At 39.5% G+C, this 23,154-nt stretch overlaps 1 protein-coding gene and 1 long non-coding RNA gene across 2 annotated transcripts in view; one reads left to right on the top strand and one right to left on the bottom strand.

Moving 5' to 3' along the window:
• Positions 1-6,390, top strand: part of LOC130684153 (uncharacterized) — an 89,177-nt gene extending 82,787 nt beyond the window's left edge. The window contains exon 2 of the long non-coding RNA XR_008998362.1: positions 6,146-6,390. This is a non-coding gene — a long non-coding RNA (uncharacterized LOC130684153). The remainder of the gene's footprint in view (positions 1-6,145) is intronic.
• DCC (DCC netrin 1 receptor) overlaps positions 1-23,154 on the bottom strand; it is a 1,164,464-nt gene that overhangs the window by 831,316 nt on the left and 309,994 nt on the right. The gene's annotated exons all lie outside the window — the stretch shown is intronic.

Raw genomic sequence — 23,154 nt, 5'->3', positions numbered from 1 at the left:
TCAAGTATGATTGGTGCTCTCTAAGAAGAGGAAATCAGGACAAGGCCCATACAGAGGAAATAACTATGTGAGGACACGGGGATAGCAGCCAAGGAAAAAGGCCTCAGAAGAAACCAGCACTGCTGACACCTTGATCCCAGACTTAGTGTCTCCAGAATTGTGAGAAAACCAATTGTGAGAAAACCAACCAAGCTTGTTATTTCAAATTAATTGAACCTAAGGGGGAGGTCATGGGAACCTCCATTCTGTAGCTGGGAGGTCAGAAGCACAGGGAACTCCCTGGGTTACCCAGGCTTTGTTATAGCAGCCCTAGAAGATGAACGCAGAGCCCCTGTACAGAAGGGAAGGCTGGTAAGAGAGAAGACAAGTTGCTTGCACGAGGTCACAACCAACAGGGGTGCCAAAGCCTTCTGGCTTCTAGGTCATTGATTTTACAATTTGGTTTCTTTCCCTGAAAATGCTTATGGTACAACTACAAGGGCCCTCCCACTATGAATTTAAAACTGGGGTAAATGAAAATGGCAAGTAAGTTACAAATCAGCTCAGAATAGTTATTTAACAATAGAAAGTGTCCTAGAACTTCTATATGGTGGGGGTTTATGAGGAATCAGTCTGGTTTGAGAGGCTAAGGACCGTCCATTGAATTTTTATTTGCAGCACTTACACTGTACAGAGAAAATAAAATATGTGGTAAAGGTGTGTTTTTCTTTACATTTCACATAAGACTGAAAGGTAAAACAGCATTACCCTGTCAAAGACTATTAGTACTGTTTTTTGTTTGGACAGATTGAAGGAGGAACTAATACCCTCCTCCCAGACTCTGCCTGGGCCCTGGAATTTGCTTTCCAAACTATTGTCCATCCCCACAAGTTCCCATCACTACCAGCAGATTCTGGATAGAAGTTTAGGAATAAAGGAAAGATTTGGAATTTTCAATTTTTAAAAAATCAATAAAAATCAAATTGTAAGGGAAATTGTTTCAATCTGTCATTGCTGTCTTCTCCTGAGAGTAATTAATGGAGAAGGTGAGGCCAGTCATATGCAAAGACACCCTAAGGAGGGAGGAAAGCTCTCAGGCTAAAATTACAGTTGAATGCAGAAAGAACCTGTTATAGATACGGTGGGATTGAGGTTATCAATAGTGGCTGTTTGGGAAAAGAGGCTATAGTGGGTTAAATCATGCTGTCCAAAATGTCAAGGTCAAATTCTGACATTTAGTACCTGTGAATGTAACCTGTTTGGAAATAGGGCCTTTGCAGATATAATCAAGTTATGGTGAAGTCATACTGGAGTAAGGTGAGCCCTGAATCCAATGACTTGTGTCCTCACACAAAGAGGAGAGGGTACGCAGACGGAAGAGGGCTCTGTGACTATGACGTCAGATACTCAAGTAATGCAGCTACAGACAAGAAATGCCAAAGATGCGGGGCGCCACCCAAATCACCAAGAACCAAGGATCCTTCCCTGGAGACAGAGGGAGTGTGACCTTGCTGACATCTTTATTTCATATTTGTAACTTCCAGAGGTGTGAGGGACTAAACTTCTATTTCTTTTAAGCCACTCAGTTTTTGGTATTTTGTAAGGCTAGTCATAGAAAAATAGTACATATTGTTATAGAAGCAAATTTCTACTGGGAGATGAGTGAATCTTGGCCAGGGGACTGGTGTTTCTGGCAAATTCACTGGTGATCTCTAACAAGGAAAAAGTGCCTCAGTCTCCCCACTCCCACGCCAAGCCAAGGAATGCCTCTTAAGTTCAGCTAGTCAGTTCTCTCCACCCTGAGACCACGGATGCCATCAACTTTTAATTATAATGGGGCTTCCCTTGAATGCCTGTCTGCAGGGAATGGATGTGCTAATTATGCCAACAGAATATTCTGGTGTGCATGGCAGTGACTTTTCACATTACAAATTAATAAATGTCTGTGCATTTTGCTACTACAAATATCCCCTTGAGAGACAGACCTGCTTATGTGCTAGCTAAATCAGGTTGGGCAGCTTACAAAGCTAAGCACCTAACTTCTGACATCCCCAAATGGCCTCTTGGGAGACAAATGTGAAACTTTCTAAGGTACCATTCACAAAATATATCTTTTTTTTTTTCCCAAAGTCTTCTACAGAAATGATTTCCCTTCCCTCTGACTCCCTCTAGCACTCTTTATTTTTTAATTGAAGACATTTCACTGTAGACTTTATACTTATTTTCAAAGAGCCTAAGCTTCATCTCTGCCTCTTACTGCCTGCCTGACCTTGGCCATAACATTGAATCCTTCAAGATCTCAGCTTCCCTACTGATCAAATAGGTACAATACTGGCTGCTCTTTCTGTCTCACTTGGTGCTTCTGGGAATCAATACTGTATGTGGAAATATTGTTAAAGTCAAAAAGAAATGCACTTTAGTATTGTTATTATAATTATTATTAAACTTGATTTTTCAACCACCTATTTCTGCAATTCTGTCAATCTCTTCACAAAGTAGAACAGTTTATACAAACTATTCTCAACATGTTCATGTGCGTAAAGCATGCTCATCCTTCAAAACCCAACTCAAATGTCACCTCCACCATGAAGATTTCCAGCCCCTCAGTCCTCCTCCTCACATGGCAGGTATTTGTACCCATGTGCTATTTTCTATACTCAACTGTTAAGTACTGCAGGGCAGGACCCAAGCCTTATCTCTTCACTCCCACAGCACCCAGTGTCTTTAATGTAGTGTCCTCAGAAGTGCTGACTGACTCAAAGTAACAAACATTTATCACCTCAAATAGTATGAAAGGCAGGGAGCTGAGCACAGCTTCGTCCAGGATTTCTGGCACAGACTCTGCCATGCGGCTGCTGTCAAAGTGTCAGTTGGGGCTGCAGTCAGCTGGAGGCTTGACTGGGCTGGAAGACCCCTTTCCAAGTTCACGCCCATGGCAGTGGTCAGGAAGCCTCAGTTGCTTGCTCTATGGACCTGTTTGTAGGGCAGCTCACAATATGGCGGCTGGAGTCCCCCAAGAGTGATTCCAGAGATTGAAAGAGAAAGGCCACACTGCTTTTTACGACCTAGTCTCAAAGTCACACACTATCATTTCCAGCTGATACTCAACAGGAAGGAATTATGCAAAGGTGTGAATACCAGGAGGCAGGGATCAGTAGGGTGACTGTGGAGGCTGGCTACCACAATGACTGACTGAATATGTCATCTTTATCTTTAATTTACTTTCCAGTCAGGGCTTTTTTTCTTCTTCCGGTCAACACAGACCTGACTTCACTTTTGTTGATGTGCATTCAGCAGTATAAATGCAAACCAATCATTAACCTTTATTTGACTCAGAAAACAGGCTACAACAAAGAAATCTCAAGCAAAATGAATTATCGAGTCACTGTTCATTCTAACTTCCCTCTAGTATTATGTACACATGAGTATTTGAATGAAATTTTACCCAAAGTAACATAATCCTTTTAGCAAAATGATACCAATAACATCAGCAAGTATATGCTAACTGAAATAAGATAGCAATTTGTTTGCATATTTTCTAATTCACATACTCCATCTCCTACTACATCAAATCCAGACTCCTCTGCTCACAGGGAAAAGAAATGTACCTATCAAGACCTGACAATATACTGCACACTGGCTAGAGATAAAAGGTGAGGGAGAGGCACAATGGTGCTACCCTTGCTCAGTGTCCAGGAGGACAAACAACACACACGACAAGCATTCTCAGTTTATCCAGCTTCCCTCACTACTTCACAACACAAGTGCTCATGATTGCTCATGAATTCCTTCATGCTTCTCCACTCACCCAAAGCTCCTCCACATTTTTGGACACCTACCCAAAGTGGAATGTCTTACATAAATTTTTCAGTGAATACCCCTGCTTTCAATAACCTCCTGCTTCCTTGAATTTCTATAGCCAATTAGCACTTAATTATGAACTACCTTGCTTCTTTTTCAAATGGGTTTCGTGATTTAGTCTATTGCCCCCACAGATGGCAATTTCCTTGAGCTTCAGGCTCCTCCCCAATGCTTAGAGGTACTCAATAAATGCTAGCCCAGTTGATGGCTTATAAAGATAAAGGGCTTGCTTCAGTGTTCTTGGCCAAAACTCTGCATTTGAATCTGGACTAATAAGACCAGTTTCTGAATTAATATTCTAGATGCCTAAGGCTGAGCCTAATGTGAAAAAAAATTTACATAAATTATTTTAATCAACATAATGCAGTGCCTTAATCTTTTCTGTACTAAGGGTTTATTGGCCAGATTAATAAGTTACCATTGCTTAGTGTGGAAGCTTAGCAATTAGAATGTTAAATATTTTACATCTTTTTATAACTATACAAAACAGCTACTATTATTTGCAGTATTCTTTAGAGAGAATACCTAAAATAGCCTTAAGTTTTGGAAAGAATTTTGGCTGTAGTGTCACATAGACCTGGATGAGTCAAATCCTGACATTACAGTCCAGCCAGTTGTAATCACTCTAAGCTTCCATTTTCTTGTTTTCAGAATGAAGATACTACTGCTTGCTCTTCTCAGTTACTGGGAGGACTGCCCAATGATGTGCCTAAGTCACCTGGCCCAGGGCTTTGCTGGCATTAGCTATGCCTGCACCACTTCTACCAAAAGGTCAAATATTTTTTAAAGAAATATTGGAACTATGTTGCCCTGAGCAAAAAATTTATAGTGAATCATCTAACATACCACAAAAAACAAGTCACTGAACATTTTCAAAAACTTCTTTATTAAACCAAGTGTCCATGGATGACCACATCTGTCAGTGCACTCATGGAATGGTGGGCAATCCAGGCCCACAGTTGCCTCAGATTTCAGTAGATCATGAAACAGACTTGAGTCAAAGACACTTTGAGAAAAAAGCATAGCTAAAGACAACTAAACAGACATGAAAATAAAAGTACTGTTCTCCGGATTTTTTTGTTTATCGATTTTCTTTGAATGTAATAATCCTTTGTTACTCTGGATTTCCAGGCTTTGGAGGAACAGCTGCATGCTTTAACACTGATTTTTGTGTCCCATCCACAATGTCTGTAGACTTTTTTTTTTTTTTTGGTAGACTCTTTATTTCTAACACCATTTAGATTCAAGATGTCACTGCATAGTCCATAGTATTGAGAAATAGTCTTAGGATACATACCCAACATATGCATATAGGATACCTTATTTGCAAAAAAACTACATATATTAAAAATACTTAGAAGCAGAGCCAAGATGGCGGCGTGAGTAGAGCAGCAGAAATCTCCTCCCAAAACCACATATATCTATGAAAATAAAACAAAGACAACTCTTCCTAGAATAGAGACCAGAGGACACAGGACAACATCCAGACCACATACACACCTGCAAGAACCCAGCGCCTCACAAAGGGGGTAAGATACAAGCCCCAGAACGGCGGGACCTGAGCGCCCATCCCCCCAACCCCGGGTGGGAGGAGAGGAGTCGGACCAGGGAGGGAGAGGGAGCCCAGGACTGCTGAACACCCAGCCCCAGCCATCCACACCAGAGCGCAGACACAGTGCATGCACGGGGCCCTGGATACAAGGGAAACAGGGCAGCAAGACTGGTGAGCGGGTGCCTGAGGCAGGCACCTGAGGACAAAGAAAAGCGAGAGGCATTTTTGTTGTTGTTGTTCTGTTTTGGCGAGTGCTTTTTGGAAGTCTTAAAGGGACAGGCAGGGACACTTAGTCCAGAGGCAGAGAATCTGGGGATCTCTGGGCATTCTAACCCCCTGGGCAGCAGGGAGCAGGGAGGCCCCTCATGGAGATAAATAGCCTCCCAGCAGCTCCTGCTCCAACGCAGCTCCACCACTTTGGAGCAGCGGCCCGAGCCAGGCCACGCCCACAGCAACAGCGGAGATTAACTCCATAGCAGCCGGGCAGGAAGCAGAAACCCTGTCTGCGCGCAGCTGCGCAGCACAAGCCAGTAGAGGCCGCTGTTCTCCCAGGAGAGGAGGGCCACAAACCAACAAGAAGAAAAGTTCTTAAAGCTGTCACTCATTCCAGCTCGTCAAACTATTTCTATCACCATCAAAAGGCAAAATTACAGAGAAACCAATATCACAGAGAAAACACCAGAGAAGGAGACAGACCTAAACAGCCTTCCTGAAAAAGAATTCAAAATAAAAATCATAAACATGCTGACGGAGATGCAGAGAAATATGCAAGAGCAATGAGATGAAGTCCGGAGGGAGATCACAGATGCCAGGAAGGAGATCGCAGAAATGAAACAAACTCTGGAAGGATTTATAAGCAGAATGGATAAGACGCAAGAGGCCATTGAAGGAATTGAAACCAGAGAACAGGAATGCATAGAAGCTGACATAGAGAGAGATAAAAGGATCTCCAGGAATGAAACAACATTAAGAGAACTGTGTCACCAATCCAAAAGGAACGATATCCATATTATAGGGGTACCAGAAGAAGAAGAGAGAGGAAAAGGGATAGAAAGTGTCTTTGAAGAAATAATTGCTGAAAATTTCCCCAAACTGGGGGAGGAAATAATCGAACAGACCATGGAAATACACAGAACCCCCAACAGAAAGGACCCAAGGAGGACAACAAAAAGAAACATAATAATTAAAATGGCAAAGATCAAGGACAAGGAAAGAGTTTTAAAGGCAGCTAGAGAGAAAAAGAACACCTATAAAGGAAAACCCATCAGGCTATCATCAGACTTCTCGACACAAACCCTACAGGCCAGAAGAGAATGGATGATATATTTAATGCAATGAAACAGAAAGGCCTTGAACCAAGGATACTGTATCCAGCACGATTATCATTTAAATATGATGGAGGGATTACACAATTCCCAGACAAGCAAAAGCTGAGGGAATTTACTTCCCATGAACCACCTCTACAGGGCATCTTACAGGGACTACTCTAGATGGGAGTACTCCTAAAAAGAGCACAGAACAAAACACCCAACATATGAACAATGGAGGAGGAGGAATAAGAAGGGAGAGAAGAAAAGAATCTCCAGACACTGTATATAACAGCTCAACAAGCGAGCTAAGTTAGGCAGTAAGATACTAAAGAGGCTAACCTTGAACCTTTGGTAACCACGAATTTAAAGCCTGCAATGGCAATAAGTACATATCTCTCAACAGTCACCCTAAAGTAAGTGGACTTAATGCACCAATCAAAAGACACAGAGTAATAGAATGGACAAAAAAAGCAAGACCCATCTATATGCAGCTTACAAGAAACTCACCTCAAACCCAAAGACATGCACAGACTAAAAGTCAAGGGATGGAAAAACGTATTTCAGGCAAATAACAGCAAGAAGAAAGCAGGGGTTGCAGTACGAATATCAGACAAAATAGACTTCAAAACAAAGAAATTAACAAGAGATAAAGAAGGAAACTACATAATGATAAAGGGCTCAGTCCAACTAGAGGATACAACCATCCTAAATATATAAGTACCCAACACAGCAACACCAGCATATGTGAAACAAATACTAACAGAACTAAAGGGGGAAATAGAATGCAATGCATTCATTTTAGGAGACTTTAACACATCACTCATGCCAAAGGATAGATCCACCGGGCAGAAAATAAGTAAGGACATGGAGGCACTGAACAACACAGTAGAACAGATGGAACTAATAGAGATCTATATAACTCTACATCCAAAAGCAACAGGATATACATTCTTCTCAAGTGCACATGGAACATTTTCCAGAATAGACCACATACTAGCCCACAAAAAGAACCTCAGTAAATTCCAAAATATTGAAATTCTACCAACCAATTTTTCAGACCACAAAGGAATAAAACTAGAAATAAATTCTACAAAGAAAACAAAAAGGCTCACAAACACATCGAGGCTTAACAACATGCTCCTAAATAATCAATGGATCAACGAACAAATTAAAATGGACATCCAGCAATATATGGAAACAAATGACGATAACACAAAGCCCCAACTTCTGTGGGACGCAACAAAAGCAGTCTTAAGAGGAAAGTATATAGCAATCCAGGCATATTTAAAAAAGTAATAACAATCCCAAATGAATAGTCTAATGTCACAATTATCGAAATTGGAAAAAGAAGAACAAATGAGGCCTAAGGTGAGCAGACAGAGGGACATAATAAAGATCAGAGAAGAAATAAACAAAATTGAGAAGAATAAAACAATAGCAAAAATCAATGACACCAAGAGCTGGTTCTTTGAGAAAATAAACAAAATAGATAAGCCTCTAGCCAAACTTATTAAGAGAAAAAGAGAATCAACACAAATCAACAGAATCAGAAATGAGAATGGAAAAATCACAACAGACTCAACAGAAATACAAAGAATTATTAAAGACTACTATGAAAACCAACAAGCTGGAAACCTAGAAGAAATGGACAACTTCCTCGAAAAATACAACCTTCCAAGACTGACCAAGGAAGAAACACAAAAGTTAAACAATCCATTACAAGCAAAGAAATTGAAATGGTAATCAAAAAACAACCCAAGAACAAAACCCCTGGGCCGGATGAATTTACCTCGGAATTTTATCACACACACAGAGAAGACATAATACCCATTCTCCTTAAAGTTTTCCAAAAAATAGAAGAGGAGGGAATACTCCCAAACTCATTCTATGAAGCCAACATCACCCTAATACCAAATCCAGGCAAAGATCCCACCAAAAAAGAAAACTACAGACCAATATCCTTGATGAATATAGATGCAAAAATACTCAATAAAATATTAGCAAACCGAATTCAAAAGTATATCAAAAGGATCATACACCATGACCAAGTGGGATTCATCCCAGGGATGCAAGGATGGTACAACATTCGAAAATCCATCAACATCATCCACCACATCAACAAAAAGAAAGACAAAATCCATATGATCATCTCCATAGATGCTGAAAAAGCATTTGACAAAATTCAACATCCATTCATGATAAAAACTCTCAGCAAAATGGGAATAGAGGGCAAGTACCTCAACATAATAAAGTCCATATATCATAAACTCACAGCCAACATTATACTGAACAGCGAGAAGCTGAAAGCTTTTCCTCTGAGATTGGGAACTAGACAGGGATGCCCACTCCCCCCACTGTTATTTAACATAGTACTGGAGGTCCTAGCAACGGCACACAGACAAAACAAAGAAATACAAGGAATCCAGATTAGTAAAGAAGAAGTTAAACTGTCACTATTTGCAGATGACATGATACTGTACATAAAAAACCCTAAAGACTCCACTCCAAAACTACTAGAACTGATATCAGAATACAGCAAAGTTGCAGGATACAAAATTAACAAACAGAAATCTGTAGCTTTCCTATACACTAACAATGAACCAATAGAAAGAGAAATCAGGAAAACACTTCTATTCACAATTGCTTCAAAAAGAATAAAATACCTAGGAATAAACCTAACCAAAGAAGTGAAAGACCTATACCATGAAAACTACAAGTCACTCTTAAGAGAAAATAAAGGGGACACTAACAAATGGAAACTCATCCCATGCTCGTGGCTAGGAAGAATTAATATTGTCAAAATGGCCATCCTGCCCAAAGCAATATACAGATTTGAAGCAATCTCTATTAAATTACCAGCAACATTCTTCAATGAACTGGAACAAATAATTCAAAAATTCATATGGAAACACCAAAGACCCTGAATAGCCAAAGCAATCCTGAGAAAGAAGAATAAAGTAGGGGGGATCTCACTCCCCAACTTCAAGCTCTACTACAAAGCCATAGTAATCAAGACAATTTGGTACTGGCACAAGAACAGAGCCACAGACCAGTGGAACAGACTAGAGACTCCAGACATTAACCCAAACATATACGGGCAATTAATATTTTATAAAGGAGCCATGGACATACAATGGCGAAATGACGGTCTCTTCAACAGATGGTGCTGGCAAAACTGGACAGCTACATGTAGGAGAATGAAATTGGACCATTCCCTAACCCCATACACAAAAGTAAATTCAAAATGGATCAAAGACCTGAATGTAAGTCATGAAACCATAAAACTCATGGAAGAAAACATAGGCACAAACCTCTTAGACATAAACATGAGTGACCTCTTCTTGAACATATCTCCCTGGGCAAGGAAAACAACAGCAAAAATGAACAAGTGGGACTATATTAAGCTGAAAAGCTTCTGTACAGCAAAAGACACCATCAATAGAACAAAAAGGAACCCTACAGTATGGGAGAATATATTTGAAAATGACAGATCCGATAAAGGCTTGATGTCCAAAATATATAAGGAGCTCACCCACCTCAACAAACAAAAAACAAATAATCCAATTAAAAAATGGGCAGAGGAACTGAACACACAGTTCTCCAAAAAAGAAATACAGATGGCCAACAGACACATGAAAAGATGCTCCACATCGCTAATTATCAGAAAAATGCAAATTAAAACTACAATGAGGTATCACCTCACACCAGTAAGGATGGCTACCATCCAAAAGACAAACAACAACAAATATTGGTGAGGTTGTGGAGAAAGGGGAACCCTCCTACACTGCTGGTGGGAATGTAAATTAGTTCAACCATTGTGGAAAGCAGTATGGAGGTTCCTCAAAATGCTCAAAACAGACTTACCATTTCACCCAGGAATTCCACTCCTAGGAATTTACCCTAAGAACGCAGCACTCAAGTTTGAAAAAGACAGATGCACCCCTATGTTTATCGCAGCACTATTTACAATAGCCAAGAATTGGAAGCAACCTAAGTGTCCATCAGTAGATGAATGGATAAAGAAGAGGTGGTACATATACACAATGGAATATTACTCAGCCATAAGAAGAAAATAAATTCTACCATTTGCAACAACATGGATGGAGCTGGAGGGTATTATGCTCAGTGAAATAAGCCAAGTGGAGAAAGAGAAATACCAAATGATTTCACTCATCTGTGGAGTCTAAGAACAAAGGAAAAACTGAAGGAACAAAACAGCAGCAGAATCACAGAACCCAAGAATGGACTAACAGGTACCAAAGGGAAAGGGACTGGGGAGGATGGGTGGATAGGGAGGGATAAGTGGGGGGAGAACAATGGGGGTATTATGATTAGCATGCATAATCGGGGGGTGGGAGAAAGGGGAGGGCTGTAAAACACAGAGAAGACAAGTAGTGATTCTACGACATTTTGCTATGCTGATGAACAGTGATTGTAAAGGGGTTTATAGGGGGATCTGGTATAGGGGAGAGCCTAGTAAACATAATATTCTTCATGTAATTGTAGATCAATGATAACAAAAAAAAAAAGAAAAGGAAAGGGGGATTACTCCCTGATAGGGTAAAACTAACTGTAAATCAACGAGTAATGCATGCTTTAAATATCCTTAATTTTGATCATTTAAAGGAAGTCAGATGATAAGCAATGGAAGTACATTTTTCTGATAATATTCCTTTCTCTTAAAAAAAAAAAAAGCAGTTCCTGTGTGGTGACCTCCAATAAGTTCTTCACAATGTTATAAAGGGCATATCAAAGTGTGGGCAAAGGGTCTATTTGTGTTTATACATAGGATCAAAGCCTAATTTGGCTACCCAGAAAACGAACTAAGATACGATATGAAGAAGAAATTCTAACATCAACATCCTCTGGAAGAGTCATTCCAGAAGATGATCATCAAAAACATCAACAAAGATCCTGGTGCTGTTGCAGTTGTAGCTGCATTCATCCCACCAGTTTCTGGACTTGCCATTGGAATGAAGAAGGAGATATCTAAGCTGGCCTGTGCATACAGTTAAACAACAAATTTGACTGGATCTATACTATTGGAACTCAACCAAGAATTAGGAGAAGTGCAAGTTGCAGCGCTCCAAAATCTTGCGACTACAGACTATCTACTGTTAAAAGAACATATGGGATGTGAACAGTTCCCAGGAATGTGTTTTAATTTGTCTGATTTTTCTCAAACTATTCAAATTCAGTTAGACAATATCCATCATATCATAGATAAGTTTTCACAAATGCCTAGGGTGCCTAACTGGTTTTCTTGGTTTCACTGGAGATGGCTGGTAATTGTAGGTCTGCTTTGGTTATGTAACTGAATTCCTATTATGTTAATGTGGGTGCGCAATTTAATTAGTAGTTTAAAACCTATACATGCTTAAGTTACTCTACAAGAAGATATGTCAAAGAAATAATCAATCTTCCCATGTTTTCTTCCATCTGCTACTTCTATAGCTTTTCTTCTTCCTTCCTAATTACAACCTGTAAGTAGAATTTGTGCCTCATATTGAATTTACCGAGTATCATAATTCTTCCAAGTGGTAAAGATATCTCAAGACCAATGCTGGGCTTAAAAGCCACAGGGCATAAATCAGCAAAGAAGTAAAAAGCTAACCTTTTCAAAGAATATTGCTTCTCTCTCACTTACCAACTTTACATTTCCCTGTATGGCCCCGGAAGATGACTGGTTAGCCAGAGACGGGTAAGATTCCTCAAGGGAGGAACAACCTAAGACAGGCATAGTCACAGGGGGCCCATCAGGTGAGAAATTGGGGATCAACAGAGGTGAGGCTTAGAACCTCACCCCCCTGTTTTGAGAGAAATCTGCATCCGTGGATGTTTTATTGCCCTTGTCTACCTTGGATTAACACATAGTCTACAGGCACACACCTGATCATCTACATTTGCTCTCTTACAGCACTAAACTGTGTTTTCTACCTTTATCTTGCATCTACCTACCACTTCAGCATTTTATTAAAAATAATAATAATAATAATAATAATAAGGGAGAAATGTGGGATTCACATATAAATCAAGTATAAAAATCAAACAAATATTCATATTTGACCTGATTGTTTATAGTTCATAATGCGTGATCAAAACTGAAAGTTTCTGTGATGACTGCCCTTGTACTGTTCACCATGTAAGAACTTATTCACTATGTAAGAATTTGTTAACCATGTAAGAACTTGTTCGTTATGCTTCAGAAGATTGGAGACTGATGAGAATTAGGCTTGGGGTGGATTAATGATTGTGCATTGAGTCCCCTACAGAATTTTATTGTTGTTAACAACCATTTGATCAATAAATATGAAAGATGCCCTCTCAAAAAAAAAGAAAAAAAATTTAACTAATATCTTAATATTCAAGGTGTCACCATATTGTGTAAACATATTAGACTAAACTGAAGTATTGTTTTTAGAATAAGCTTTAGCAGTAGATTCATTTAAAGAGTAGAAGTTGTTTGACCTATGATACATAGGTCCCAATCTAGATTAATTACAGTCTGTGGCTAAGAAGAACAAAAGGTAATGATGGTTCAGCTGATGAGAACCACCATGGAAAAGAATCGTGGAAGAAAATTTTGCAGAGGGGCAACATGATCCATGTTCTGGGTATGACAAGAATGGCATTGAGTCAAGATTTTACAGATTAGCCCAAACTCTCCTGTTCTGAGTGGGAAATTACAGAGAGGGAATGCAAGGTTGACAAAAATATGACCAAGGATAGTTCTCAGTGAGGAAGACTAGTGAGGTATTTTTTTTAGAATCAAACTGGTCATCTTTACTCCTCAGGTAGACTCAAGAAATTCTTGGAGTGATGTGCAAAGTAGCTCATGTACCGTGCTGAATTTATTTGTTCTATTCAAGAAACTCTTGCTCAGTTGCCAGGAAATAGGAAATGCTGCCCTGGTGATAATTTGCTGATCTAAGGGGGCTCCAGATCTTATGGATTCTGATAGGATTCTTCTCAGATCTTAGCTAGGTGTTGCTGGATTTTGAACACTGTATTTGGAAATGTGCGCTGACAAAGTAGAGGTAACTTTGCCTCCACACTGAACAACTGCTTGAATAGGCTTTAGCAGTAGATGCATTTGAAAAGTAGAAGTTAAACTCACTCTTCCTATGTGTCTCTCCTTTACTAGTCACACAAAACACTGCACTTCTGATACTCTGGTCACCGATGTGCAGATGTTTTTTCCCACACCAAGCAATTCCCTGTGACAACAGTTGGATGTCCTACAGTTTAACTCAATTCTGACACTGTCTACCTGGTCAGAGTATCAGATTCCATGATGAAGGGCTCAGCCCACAGGACTGCCCTCCCCACCCCTTCAGACACTAATCACAAGTCCAATCCAAGTGCTATGACCTACTGACTATAACTCAGAGGTTCTCATGAACCCACCTCACATTCAATTAATTTGCTAGAGTGGCTCATAGAACTTAGAAAAATAGTTTACTTACTATGTCACTAGTCTATTATAAAAGGGTACAACTCAGGAATGGTCAAATGGAAGAAATGCACTGGGCAAGGTATAGGGAAGTGTGTGGTGTGGGTGGAGCAACCATCCTTCCCTGAGCATGCCACTCGCCCAGCAAATCTGTGTGCTCACCGATTCCGGAAGCTCTCTGAGCACCATACTTGTGGGATTTTTATGGAGGATTCATCCCATGGACACGATGGGTCATTAACTCCATTCCCACCCTCTCTTCCCTTTCTGGAGAATGGGGGATTGGGTCTATAAATTCTAAGCTTTTAATCATGGCATGATCTTTCTCGTGACAACCCTCATTCAGGAGACCCCCAACAGTCACCTCATCAGGACAAAAGATGTTCTTATCTCCCAGGAAATTTCAAGGAATTTAGGAACTCTGTGTCAGGATTCAATGTCAAAGAACAAATACTAGAACAAAAGATGCTCCTAGTATACTTATCTCTCAGAAAATTATAAAGATATTAGGAGCTTGGTGCCAAGAACCAGGAGCAGATGTCAATATATGTTTTTTCTATCACCTCACAATATCTCACTTTGATTATCCAAACAAAAGTTATCCTACTATTTTTTCTTTCATAAGAAAAGGAAATGCAGCAGTATACCAAAATAGGAAAACATTTTTAAAGCTCAGACATGACATGTTATGAGTAGTTGTACAGAGTTCTACTGAAACAAAAGAAGGCCAGTGTGGCAGTATAACTAGTAAGTTACATGAAAATTCCCTATTGGTTTTCAGACCAGGTGGTCATGATGATATGTAGCCAGTTGACTAAAAAATCTAACAGGAATGAGTGCAGCCTATTAGGAAGGAAGAAAATGTAGATTAGCACCCAATACCATCATGTTTGGAAGGAAGGGAAATAGACAGCAAGAGGAAAGCTCAGGAGTAAAATTCCTAAGATCTGAAGAGCAGCTAAATTGAATGACATTAGCAATGCCGGGAGCAAAGACATCCTGGGTGGGGGTCCCAGTGGACTTCAGATTAAGACAGGATTTTCTCCAGTCCTGACACTGAAACAGGGCCTTTTAGTCAGCCCTTGAGGGAAAGGTGTGGATATGTCTACCCTCATATCAACGCAGCTTTTTAATATAATGAGGTACTCTGTGCTTTGAGCAGCTATCCATATATATATATCACCCTTTCCCAAAAGGTTAAGGGCTGTGAGTGCACAGAGACTTTTTCCACTCGACCTTGGGATTCCTTCCACCTTACACAATCATGATTTTAAAAGTATCTGAAAAATAAATATTTAAGAAACAAAGGATACAGAAAAGAAGAGAGGGAGGTGGGAGCATAGAGAATGCAAACACTCTTATTCCAGTAATCTCCTCATTTCTCTTTCTGACTAGGTTAATGATTTTTTGGTAGAGGAAGTTTCACTTGAGTCTGCTCTTTTTCCTAATTTACATCATCCCATATATGCAGCATTGACCTCCCCCTGAAAGCCTAGTTCATCCATTCATTTATTCAGCAAATATTTACTGGGCTCACTGTCAGTGCCAGGCACACCTCTATACACTCATTGTGAGTACTACACAGGAGAGATCAAGTTCCTGTTCTCATGGAGCTTATGTTCTAGTGAAAGAAGAAAGGCAAGACACAATAAATTAACCCCTGGGAAAAATATCAAAGCTCTGCAGAAAACTAACATAAGGTGGTATGCTAGAAGGTGAGCTGGGATTAGGGAAGGCCTCTGAGAATCGAGGAGAAGCGCATCCCAGAGAGAGGGAGCAGGCAGTGCAAAGGCCCTAAGGCAAGAACAGCTTTGAGGCATTCATAAAGGATACCCACAAAAGGACAGTGTGGCTGGAGAGTAGGAAAGAGTGGGAAGAGTAGCCCAAGATGGGCTGGGGGAGTAAGACGGGAGAGATTGCACTGAGTTTTCAGAGAGTTTTAAGTGTTTGGGTTTTATTCCAAGCTCAAAGCAGGAAAAGGCACAATACAAGTTATGCTTTTAATAATTAATGTGAATAGATTATAAGATGGAATCCAAGATATAGGATCATTTCCGTAGTCTAGGAGAGAGATGACAGTGGTGGGGAGAAGGGGGTGGCAGAGATTAGGGGTGGGAACAAGTGCAGTGCACTAGATTAGAGCTTCTAAGACTTGGCAGTGGCTGGGATGGGAAGGCTGAGGAAAAGGAGAGGACAGAGGAGACCTTTAACTGTTCATGTGTTTGGGTCACTGGTAGATAGTAGTGTCTGTTTATAGATACGATGAAGAATCAGAGAGATTAAATATGAGAGGGAAAAATCAAGTATTTTCCATTTTAGTTAAGTTAAATTTGATACCTGTAAAACCAGTAGAGGCTAATTAGCTAGCTGACATTAGTAGGTCAAAATATTTATCTCAGAACTAGAGAAATCTATTTAAAGTGGCTACAGGGGATGAAGAAAAGCTCATTTCAGACATGGGGGTCAAAGTGACTCTCTTTTCACACACTGCAACCTATACCACAACCTATAATTAAAAAATTATCAGTAAATCAAATTGATAGGTCAGGGTAAAATTACGAATTTTAGATATTTACTAGAGAACAAGAAAGTACCGATATACACTGAGAGAGGTTTAAAGAAAAATCATGGGATACAAGTGACCTGGTAGCCATCCGCATATTTCATTATTTAATTTTTAGAAACTATGGACATGTTCAATTCTATTGTGTCAGAACATAGAGACAGCATTAAATCTTAACTGAACTAAATCGATAAGCATTGGAAAAAACTTGTCTTTAGAGGATAAGCAAAATCACATTAGCAAAGCATAAAAAGCAAAAGAATTAGAAGCACACACCTATCTATTAGTACTTTGAGGAACAGGTAAATAATGATAACTGATAGTAACAGTAGCTATAAATGTTAGCAAAATAGATTCAAATTTTTTAAAATAAATTTTCACTTTGCACAAAACATAATGAATTCAGTTAGATTATGATTTGCGTCATTAGTAGTTTAAGCAGATTAGCCACCTGCACAGTTGAAGGCCTTTTTTTAAAGTTCTTGTTTCTAATTTTTTTTCCTATATATTATAAGTGTTTTGGTAACTATGTCAACAGCAAGCCCTGCTTAGCCTGCCTCACACCGTCACCCATCGTTTAAACTGATACCAGCCAGATGGATGAGGTTGCCCAATCACTACAAGGGACAGTTGGAACACCCATCCTGATTGATGTTCTGCAAAATGTCAGAGACTTTTGAATGTGTTCTTGGCATGACATGATGGGAACTTTCCAAATCCAAAGACTGTAGAGAGCTGTACAATCACCACACAAAGGGACTGATGTGCTGCATATTGAATTCAGGCAATGATTACATATAATTGTATCATTACCATCATTACCTAGAGTGAGATTAATGGAGGCAACTATTCAGGAAAACAAGAAAGAAATTAGCTTTGAAGTAGCATAATGAAAGATTTTAATTGTGGGAAGAATTCAGTCACATTTTAAAATTACTGGTTGTGATTCCATCAAACTCACTAACCCCAAATCTTATTCACTGCTTCAATGCATTTGCCTTATTTCATTTGGCCACATAATAATTAAAAAAGGTCAGATATCCATGGAATAGAACCTAATAAAGCTAATAAACCAACCTGTCCAAGATGTTTATTTTAATAAACAGAGCAGGAGTAATTAGAACACTATTGACAAAGCAAATAAATGAAGTGTTTGGTTTGGTTGAGTGTCATCGGAATGAACACATCAGTGGCATAACCCACTAGAAGCAAAACAACACGTTACAGATGAAGACCATGTATGTTTCAACCAAGTTGGAAATTATAGATTCTTAACATTTAAGATGAGAGTCCAATTTGTTTCCATCAGGGACTGTGTCAATTTTCCAATGGTAAACGAAGACTCTTGCTAGTTCCTGACTCAGAGTGGGGAGAAGCTTTTCACCATGGGCTCTGCAAAGGGATGGTACTAGGATCTAAACCAGAGGGGCCTCAATATCGGGAGGTACACTTTACTCCCATTTCTGCCAGTGAGACTGGCAAGCTCAGTACCTTGAGACCTGGGAATGGATCCAAATACTTAGCTCTATGACTAAACTTATGCATGGACATAGGACATGGTTTAGAAATTGTGGCAACATTTTGTCAGTTGAGTTCAATCAAAATGTCTATTAATACTAAGTCATATGCATATACTATCTAAATTTCATTTTAAAATTATTTATATGGTGGGTTTCTTTGTATTACCTCTATATTCAATGTGGAAACCCAGTAGAATAAAAAGCTGCATATCCTTTAGCCTCGAATAAGAATATTTGTAGTTTACAACCTATCCACTGTAGAAGAGCAACTGTTTACCCCTTATATGATGTAGCACTTTATATATTTTAAGTATATCAGATATATATATATTCTTTACAAAAGCTTCAAGAGGTAGAAAACCCAGGCATTGTTACCTGCTTTTATAGAGATGGTATAAAACAGAAAAGTGGCTCAAGGTGAAACAAGGACTTGAAATCATTTCTTCTTACTTTCAGTTCAGACGTCTTTTCAAAAACAGCTCTGTCACTGAGAACACATGGAATTAAGAACAAGGTCTGATGATGACCTTTAGCCACATTCAGCCACATCCCCTCCACCTACATGGTCTGAACCATCATCACCACCTTCTAGGCCATGTAGTAATTCCCTTACTCATCCCCTGCTTCTACTCTTTCCTACTCGCATCTTTTTTGTACCCTACAGCAGATCGATGCTTCCAGAGTGGTGTTCTGACTGTGCCACCTCTGCATCAAGTCCTTCAATGACTCAGCATTTGCTCCTAGAAAGACTGAAGCCCTTAGCATGACCTACTTGCTTTAAATCTCTATTCAAATGCCAACTTATCTTCCCAACTACTCACCAGAAACTAGAAACTCTTCTACCCAGTCACTCTCCATCCCCCTCACCTGATTAATTTTCTTCATTAACACTAGCACCTGACATACTCTATATTTATGGGTCTAGTTATTAATTATCTGTCTTCTCAGGAATTCATGAGTTTCATTTAATTCTATATCTGCAGAATTGCACCTCAGAGCAGACTGCTGGTGTTTACTGAAGAAATAAATGCATCAGTTTGGTTTTAGTCTATCTGGGCTGCTGTCACAAAATACTGCAGACTGGGTAGATTATGAACAGCAGAAATGAATTCCCTACAAGTGTGGAGGCTGGAATGCAAGACTGGAGCGCCGACATGGTGGGATGCTGGTGAGGACCCTCTTCTGGGTCGTAGACTGCTGACTTCTCACTGTAACCTCACATGGTGAAACTGTCTCCTGAGGAACTCTGCGGAGTCTTTCGTAAGAGCACTCATCGCATTTGTGGGGGCTCTACCGTCATGACAGAAGCACCTCCTAAAGGCTTTACATTCTCATACTGTCATATTGAGCATTAAGATCCCAACCTAGGAATTTTGGAAGAACACAAACACTCAGACCGGAGCAGTTCCCTGTAAGGGCCTGCGTGATGCAGCTCCTGTTTGCTTTTTCAGCTTCTACCACTGTCACAGCTCCTCTTGCTCTTGGCTTTGCGGGCCCACCACCCTTCTCTGTGTTCCCTGAACACACCAGGATGCCTCCTATCCCACCGTCTTGTTCCTAAGCCTGGGATGCATTCAGCTCCAAACGTTTTCATTAATTCTCGCTCCTCCCACTAGATTATATGTCTCATCACAGCAGGATTTGTTGTTGCTCTGTTCATCTTGTGCTACCAGGAACTGGTCTGTGGAGTGAATGCCACTTTGATATGATGCCCCTATTTATTTATATCTAAATAGGTGATGTGTTCTTCTACTGAATTAAAATCCATTCAATGTTTCACATTCATTGGTTCATATTGGAAAGTGCCCTGGTGAGTAAATTGCGTAAAGTTAGGCAGTCCATAAACTGCCACAAATGGAACCCCATTAGCAAATTGCTCCATTTGTACAGTTAGTAATGGCAAATCTGGTGTGGCTTTCACAAAGTTAAATGCTTTTAGTGCAAATTAAGTTACCAGATTCGCAAAGCTTCTAGCATAAACTATATTGAAAACATTTATTAACTCTCTAGATTTAAGTGAGATATAATTAGGCTTGAAATATTTAAAGTATCATAATTACAGCATTTTCTTCGGAGGGAAAGCAACCTATTTACAAACTGGGCAAATTAAATTTTCATGTTAGAAGCTACCAAAAAAAGGACATCTGACCCTAAATTCTGTTTAGAATGGGACAGTCTCCTCACATTGTCTGCTCCTCATGTCTGCTACTCACATTGCTGAACGAGCCGACAAAAGACTTGATTCTGATTCAATCCAGTAATGCCCTCACTGCAGACCCATCTGTGACAGCTCCCAAACTAAGTCAGTTAACAGCAACTTCTCCATACTTAATATATATTGGTAAAGGGGACCAGTCAGAAGGGCTCCCTACTTCAAACAGGCTACACATCACCATTTTTCCCCAAATAAATAACAATTTGTCCATGTCAAAACATTTTGCCTGATGCAAAATTCTCCTATTGAGAGAATTTCTCAGGTGGCATGGAAATGAACAGGTAAATCTGGATTCAAATAGCAAAGACTGATGGGAAAGAGGAGTTGGGATCATGGAAAGAAATGGGCTTAGAGTCCAACTGACCTGAAGATGACATTCCGTTCTGCCACTTGTTCTATTGTGAGCTTTAGAAATGTCTTATGATTTGTCTAGACCTCAGAACCCTTCATTTGTAAAGTGGGGTTAACAGAATACTTAAATCATACTGCTGTGGTACAGATTAAATGTGATAGTACAGTACATCCCCCCCAACAAATTCACAAGGAATATATACCAAGACCCACAGTGGATGGATGCCTGAAATTGTGGAAGGTACTGAACCCTATATGTACTATGTTTTCCTATACATGCATACCTATGATAAAGTTTAATTTATAAACTAGACACAGTAAGAGATTAACAATAGTAACTAATGATAAAATAGAACAATTGTAACAATATACTATAATAAGGGTTATGTGAATATGGTCTCTCTCTCTCAATATCTTATCATGCTGTATTCACCCTTCTTCTGATGATATGAGATGATAAAACACCTACATGAGGAGATGAAGTGAGGTGATATGACATAGGCATGGTGATGTAGGGTTAGACTACTACTGACCTTCTGACTACATCAGAAGGCTCATCTGCTTCTGAACTGCAGTTGACCCAGATAACTGAAATTACAGAAAGCAAGACCACAGATAAGGGGGTCGATTATATAGTTTAAAGGGATAATAAAAACTCTGACATAAAGTAAGTACTTAGTGAATGTTAAACCCCACCCTCACTCTCCATAGTAATTTATTAATGCACTCTGGGGGGATATCAGACACTGTAGTTGGGTCAATGTAAAACAGACCAATAATTTTTTTCCTATATTTTAACTATCTGCAGAATTCACCTACCAGAGCTCACCTTCATGTTATGTATACTAGGCAAAAGCCTAAAGCTATAGACTACTTCAGGTAGATTAAGATTTATGACAGAATATATATAGACATTTAGGAAAGGCAGTGCCCTAAGAATGTTTTTTTTTTCTTTTAGGAATATTAAAGATAAGCAACATGAGTTTAGCCACCCATACTATGAAAGCAGAGATGGCAGCTAACTAACTGACATGATTTGAAAGCCAACTAATTCATTCATTCAACATTTATCAAGTTACTATTATGTACAAGGCACTGTGTTGTTCCATGGAGATAATACAAGTCCAACTGCTCTGTCCCTTCTTCGATGGAGCTAGAGTCTAATGATGGAGAAAGGCAGTAAGTTCTATTAAAGTATTAAATAATACTGTTCAATAGATAACTAAAACCAGAGTGAAGCTCAAGGAGCTGAGAGCATATATGACCAAGGAGCCTCTTGACTCCCCCAGGCCTAGCTGGCTGAGTCTGTCCTTCCAAACCACAATCCTTATGCTCAGTTTTGAGGCTTCCCACAATGTAATTACCTGTGTATCTCCTCCCCACATGCATTGTGAGGCCAGAATGCTGCCTCTTCCTCTGTAACATCAGTGCTTAGTACCCAAGCACCAGTGGGCCCACAGGAAATGTTTCAAGAATGAACTGACAGCTCTCTGACCCTTTCATGCTGCCTAAATTTCTGTATAACCCATTTATCTTAATTAAGAATTAAGATTTTTGAAGAGTTGATTTTTTCGTTTTCTTCTTCACAGTGGTGGAATTCTGAGCCATTTTGCCTGATTATTTGACTTCATATTCTAGTAGAGCAGTTTTTATACAAGAGATGAGGTTTTTTTTTTTTTTTAAAAAAAAAAAGTCTATCAGAATGCAAGACATCAGAAACTAACACCTCAGTTCGAGTGACTGGTGAGATGAAGTTGAATAACCTAGAAACAGGCAAGGGATACAGGATCCTGGACAAGAAAGTTTTGATTCAGGGAAGTAAACCTACCATGCAATCCCATAGAAATGACCAAGCAAGACTTATGGATTCTTTACAGCAATGATTAAACTGAAACTGCCAGGAAGTTCCATAACGCTAAGTGGTACTTTGTCATGCAATAATAATTCTGTTTGGTTCAGCAAAAATGCAAGGAAATGCAGAGTACTTTCCTGTGGAGGTTTCTGCATTTCTGATAGATGAGAATACTCACTAGAGCCCTGCTTCCCTCATAGTAGTCTGTTACCTAGCAACCAACATGTCTAGGTATTACAAGCATGGGGGCTATATGAATATACACCCTCACTCTCTTTAAACAATACATAGGAGGAATGCAGTGGGGAAAACAGCTATACATCATCAACAACAAAAAAGATCACTTCTAAAAGTTTGTCTGAGAATGAGCATACTATCAAAACTGTAATGCTGATTTGCATGAAAATATATTCCTCAGTTTTTATAGGACAGTATATTTCCTCATTCCTGAGTCTATTTTAATATCTGAAAATCAAAATGGAAACACAACAGTAAATT

Source organism: Manis pentadactyla, chromosome 6 (genome assembly GCF_030020395.1).
Source record: "Manis pentadactyla isolate mManPen7 chromosome 6, mManPen7.hap1, whole genome shotgun sequence".
Taxonomy (NCBI): domain Eukaryota; kingdom Metazoa; phylum Chordata; class Mammalia; order Pholidota; family Manidae; genus Manis; species Manis pentadactyla.
This window is presented reverse-complemented; position numbering and strand designations above follow the sequence as displayed.